Genomic DNA, 6,718 nt, shown 5'->3' on the forward strand with positions numbered 1-6,718 from the left:
CTAGGATCTGGAACCAACTTCCAAGAGAAGTGGTGCAGGCTCCTACCCTGGGGGTTTTTAAGAGGAGGTTAGATGAACACCTTGCTGAGGTCATTTGACCCCAGTACTCCTTCCTGCCATGGCAGGGGGTCGGACTAGATGATTTACTCAGGTCCCTTCCGACCCTAGAAACTATCAAACTATGAAACTATGAATACATCTTCACAGTACTATTTGCACCATGGTACCAGTTGCTACTTGCTAGGATTCTGTTTTCTCTCTTGTTGAACAGGACTGAGAGTTTACATTATAAGAATTAACAAACACCCACCCAAGAAGAATCTGAGCCCTAATTCTCCATCTATTATGTCTTCAGGCATTATTCAATTTAGTGGGAAAGTGTTAATAATAAATGGCCTAAAGACAATTGCAACATTATGCAACCAGGCCCAAGCAGTAAATAGTATTTGTCAGAATGGAAGTAAGATGTCCTCATCACAGAAAAGGAGACTTAAGGACAAAAGCTCAAAATAAAACATCCAGTTCTTTTGGAACTTTGTTCTAGGTGGGAAGAGCTGGCTTTGTGTTACACGTGCAGAGATATGCTTGCAGTCACACCCTAGATTCCATGCTTTTGCTTAACTGTTAAATTCATCAGGGAAGAGTGTCTCCAGGGTACCAGTCCCTGCTTCCAGGAATGTTTCTATATTTTATGAAAGCATCCTGTGTTTAGAATTCAGCCAAATTTATATTTTGGTTTAGCAAATTCTAGATTTGTGCAGACAGTTGGAGTAGATGACTTTTAAGACCTCTTCCAGCCCTATATGGAAGGTGGCCGTTTACAAACTCACCAGGGGGGACTAGCAGAAATTGGGGGAAGCTCTGTTCCCTTGGGCACCACCAGGGGTTACTAGGAATAATGGCCACAATTGTTAGAGAGAAGGTTCAGGCTGGACATCAGGAGGCATTACTTTACAGTTAGGGCTACCAGGCTCTAGAATGGACTCCCAAGGGAGATGGTGCTCTCTCCTACCTTCAAGAGGAGGCTGGATAGATATTTGGCTAGGGTGTTTTGACCCCAGCACTCATTCCTGCCTGGGGCAGGGGTTTGGACCTGATGATCTGTTTAGGTCCCTTTGGATCCTAAGCACGACGAAACTATGAAACTATATATTCCTATATAGGAATCATACATGAAAAGATTCTAAACCCTGTGGGGCTCAAGGCAGTTGGACACCTAAGGCAACAATAATCCACAGAGGCAGTGGTGACTTTTGGCTGTTGCTGCATGGCATGTCTGCATAGCTGCAACAGTAACTGTAATTGTTTTGCTCCCAGCGTATGTAGATGAAACAGGGGCCCTAAATTGAAGCAGTGGGTTTTAAAAAACACCACTTCAATTTAGTGCTAATTAAACCCCCCTGTCGTGCACACATCCCACTGACTTGTCTGCCTCTCTGGCAGGGAGGGGAGAGTGAGCTTTCAGCAGACAGAGAGGTCCCTGGGCTGCGAGTGGGGGAGTGCTTCCCTCCGCTGCAGTGACACCTGCCCCCCGCCCCCAAGCGGCACCCACAAACACCTGGCTTGGGCAGTCCTGGGGGGCACAGCAGCTGTGGAGGGAAGCACTGGGCCCCTGCACAGCTCAGACAGGCAGGCAGGTTCTGCAGGTTGTGGAGGGAAGTTCAGGTTTGCCCGTTTTGTTGGGCGCAGCCTGATTTTCCACGCTGCTGTCAGGCTACTTGCAGGGCTTCCTGCAGAGTGGTGGAGCTGCATGGAGACAGATGCTTCACTCTGAGGCTGTAGGGGCAGCAAACTAAACCTCCTTGAAGGAGTTTTAGTTCACTGCACCCCAAGTCATTTAAGGTGTGTTACGCTGCCAAATTTCCTACAGCAGCTGGAATTGGTATACAATATGCCACCTATGCATGCAAACACTTACACCATTAAAGCAGTGCAAAAGCATTTAGCCCACTTTAAAGTGTGCACCCCTCTCATTTCATCTACACACAGGGTGGGGCTGCTTCTCTGCCTCAGTTACAGTACTGGGACCAAGGAATCATGGACAAATCCCATGGATACTAGGGCGTGTGTATGTGTGTACATTTTCTGCAATGTCTGCAATGCTTTTCTCTGTCCCCCTTTATCTCCATGGGAGCACACCTACCTTTTCTTATTCTGTACACAACATGCTATAAGAATACCTACTAATAACAGAGCTAAAAAAAAGTAAAAAAAAGAAAATGGGGAGCTCCATGTTCAAGGCATCTCTATTTCTATTGGTAAAAGAAATAAAAATCATGTTTTCCTTTATCTTTGTCAGTATACTATAGTTACAGAACCCGGATTCTCACTCTCTTTACTGGAATGTTTGTTGACTTAAAATGCTAATAACAAGCCTCATTGTGGGTGTGATGGAGTTTAACAATTTGTGAATGTCCCATATCACCTAGCTGGAATATAAAAGTCTCCACAGAGGCACATCAGTACAAACTCATTTCGTGTCTTATGTTTTCTTTAAGTCATGAAGCAATATCCTTGGGTTTGATTTAGAACTAATTTACCAAGCAGGGACTAGAGGAACACCTGCTGCTTTATTGACTGGTATAATGTACTACATCACACTGGAAAGAGATTTTATGTCATTACTTGATATAGAAACAAATGGTCAGAGACTGACCACTGCAAAGTCATTTTTTTAAAGTGTAGTGTTATTAGTTGTGGCTTGGATTTTTTGGGGTAGTTAAATAAGGTAAAGCATCAATATCTGAATCCTTTAGGGGCAAGTATACCTTGGTAACATGAGGCTCAAAAATCAATTCATAATACCTGGTGCCTTTCTAAACCAAGGTGTTGCCTTTACTATATGAGCTCTGAATCCTCTGAACAGTAACTGACCTCAGTAAGCTGTGAGAAATTATTTCCTTGCTCCCTACTTATTACTGTTTTGGATTGTATAGGGAAAACAAAAGTGAATTTATAGGGACTTATAAGAGCACAAAATACCTAGAAACTTCGTGCATCCTACTCAGAGCTCTACTGAAGGGGCCTGCATCATAACTATATATTGGAAGAAATCCCAGTGTTCTAGCCAGAGCCCTTGAAACAAACATGATAGTTCTGATCCAGCACTCTCTAGCAACTTTATTCATGCCATCTACTTCTTGGTGCAATGTAAGCATTTTCTTTAGTGTTATTGAGCAATTGAGAATACTTTTGATACAGACTACAAACCTCAGTTTGAGTTTATGTTGCAACTTTACATGTAGCTGGTGCAGAGGATCACTCTTATCACCATTGTTTCAAGGAGTATAGTCTGTGCAACAGCTAATCCTATAATACATTTTAATGTCTGCAAATGTAAATGCTATACTGCATTGCTTAGGAATACCTTGAAATCATAAATTATTGTTATGGCAGAATAGAGAATCCCAGTTCCTCAGAATCTGATGTCTATTATCTAGTAAGTGTTTATCAAAAGACTACTGTAGGATTTTAAAGCCTATGGCTTGACTGGCATGTACAAGTAGCTGTTCTTTATATTTTAAGCATCCTACAAAATACTTAGTAAGATTTTGTTAAAGATGAAAGCCCTTCTTCAGGATTGGTTTCCTAAGGATGTTTTTGTTGTCAGTTTGTTTTTTAAAAACTAACATTTTGCAAAGGGTAAAAGAATACTATTCATTTACTACTTACAACCAAGGTCTCTTAAACAGACATAGGTGCATTTTATTGTAACACGGAGCTTAAAACACATATAAAAGCATAACTTTATGCTCCTAGTTTATAGACCCTCCAGCCTTCTATATTAGCTTCCTTGATTCTCCTTACATACCTGTAACAGGGAACCCCAGCCCTGTTACTAAGAGACAATGTGGTCCCTTTAAATCCAGAACCCTCCAGTCACGGCTGGCCAGTCAAGTAGGGGTTAAGGCTCAAGCCCTGCCAGCCAGTCTGGTGAAAGGAAGAGGAAGGCCAGGATCCTACAAATGGCAACTGGAGAAGGCCAGAGGGGCAGCAGGGAGGGGGACTCCCAATGACCACAGTGCAATGGCCACAGTCTCTGTCAGAAGACTATGCCATGCTGTGGGCCATCCTCATTAGCAGGCACGTTGTTTCTCTTGTTTCTGTGTTATCATTTTTTATATGGCCTTAGAAGCCTATGTTTTGTGTTGAATGTTAAGATCGGTGGTTTGGGTAAGGCTATTTGGGGAAGGAGAAGGCCTCAGTGGAGGCCCACTGCAGTAGGGGAACCCCAGCACCAGAAAGGATGCAATATTTGGGGATGAGCTGACCCTACTGCCAGAGAGGGTGCAGTATTCAGGGGTGAGCAGACCCCAGTGCCACAGCAGATACAGGAGCCTGAGTGAGTTTTTTTTTGAGAGCTAGAGCCTGGGAGTCAAACCCTGATTAGTGGGGTTTTTTGACTGACAGACCTAGCTAGAGAAAGAAGGGGTAGGCCCACAGTGGCCAAGACTGCAACATAAAGAGTAATTTACAAATACCATCTGCGAGGCTTGGGCTGTGGTGTAGGGGAGGAACGGAGCCGCAGATAGCACCCCCTGGCATGGGGGCATACTATGGGTAGCTTCCTGCTTAATTAACAACAATTAATTAACAACAAGGCATGGCAGGTGAGAAGGTGGGAAGTTGGTCCATAACAGGTAGGCAGGGCCACCAGTAGATGGACCCCGAGCAGCCCCCCCATTACAATACCCCTCTTCAATTTTTTTTGTCTCTTGATTGACTTGACCTCCACCTGGTTTTTTCAAGTCACACACTATATAATTATTCTCTGCTTCTGCCCTCTCTCTGCCTTTCCCTGTCACACCAGTCTAAATTCTCATCCCTTGTCTTACTTTATAATTTAACTGGGATTATAGTACAGGATCTGTTTACTATGTATTTGGACTGTACCTAGTACAATGGAATGTCTAACACCTATGGTATAAATATTAATGGATAGATCTAATAAAGCACTTGGGCACCTGACATCTGATTTGAATCTAGAAACTTGTATAATACACCTAAGTTCCCTATATATGGTTAGAGTTAGGTGCCCCATAATGAGATGCAAGCAAGCCAGCATACTCAGGAAGGAACTGTGTAGAACAAACCAGTGGATAACTGAACACAAAGTTTAAGTGCTTTCATCCATTTATGATCCAGTGCCCATAACACTCCTGAAGATGAGTGCCAAACAAACGAACAAATCTTATATCTTAAAACAAAGCCAATAGTACTAGAAGTACTGCCACCATTTATATTTTAGATAATAGTCACTTCAGGGTTTAGCAACCTGTTAGAGCATCAGGCTGCAGTGATAAAAGTTGTAAATTAGAGACACTTCCTAACTTATGAGCATTGAGAAGTGGGAGATGGTCCTTCAGTTTGTCCTAATGGGTACATCTACATGTGCAAATACTCCAGGGTTAGTTTATTCTAGAGTAATTTACTCTGGAGTAATTTACCTTAGAGTAACCCACCCTGGGAAGGTGTCTACATGTGCAGAGAAACAGGAGCAGATTTGCTGCTTATGGCAGCAGTCTGCTCCCACACCTGCCAGCCCTACATTAGCCCCCTGCAACTAGAGGGAGCTCTAGGCTCCCCCTGGGTACTATCCCTGGAGATGGCAGGGAGCACGAGGCCAGGAGCCAGCTGTCTCTTTGCAGAGGCTGGGACATGCTCCCTACACCCAGAACTTCCAACTGCTAGGGCGGGCTCCATCACTGGAACCCAGGTCGGGACAATGTCCCCCTGCCCCAGGAGCAGGGATTTGCCAGCCCCCATTCTGAAATCGCAATCTTATCTCCAAGATCTGGCTCCATGACTTAGGAGCCAGGGCTGGGAGATAAGAATCTCCCAGGCCCCACTCCCTGACCATATTGCTGGGGCTGGGAAATAAGACTCTCCCAGGCTCCACTCTGTGATTGCGGAGTTGGGCCAGGGAGCTCCCTGCTGCCAGACAGAGGGGACATTGTCTCTGCTTGGGATCTAGTGGTGGAGCCCACCCTGGCAGCAGACAGCTCCTGGGGGCAGGGAGCAATCTCCTGCCCCCTACTGCCCAGCTAACTGGCCAGCAGTTTACACATGCTGTATGGTATAGTAAGTAATAGTGGGTGAATTTGCTACTTATAGCAAATTTACAGGTAGCAAATTTACTCACAATAGAGCAAATTACTGTGCAGTAAACTTCTGCATGTGTATACAGTGATGCTTACTGAGCAGTAATTTGCTCTAATCTCGGGTAAAGAGTCTCATGTACATGCACCCAATGTTACTTAGCCAGAGAGAGACAGGGCATATTTAGAAACTGTCTCCTTCTCCACAGTCAAATTAATTATTCTTAGCTCTTTTTATTCATTGTTAACCTGTATTTATTGGGCCCAGTGAACATGGCCAACTGCTTGTGGCACAACTGTCACCCATTGGCCTCCAATTATTCCATAACAATCTTAATTCATAGCTGTCCATTGGACATTAAACTAATCCCTGGCTTAGTGCTAATTTTCATGCTTAGATCTAATATTGCATTTTTTTCTCTTTGAGTTCTAGTACCTGAACTAAAGCACATAAATAAGGCTTTATAAATTTGGAGGTATTGTAAGTGGTATTAACTGCAAGGTTATTAACTTCTACAATCAATATGATTGTGTGAAAGGAAGTCATTGTGGAATCTCTCTGACTGTTGAAGCAAAGCATACAGATAATGAATGGTATCAAAAAACCCAGTTAAAACTTT

This window comes from Crocodylus porosus, unplaced genomic scaffold (assembly GCF_001723895.1).
Source record: "Crocodylus porosus isolate Cpor-Errol unplaced genomic scaffold, CroPor_comp1, whole genome shotgun sequence".
NCBI classification, from domain to species: Eukaryota; Metazoa; Chordata; order Crocodylia; family Crocodylidae; genus Crocodylus; species Crocodylus porosus.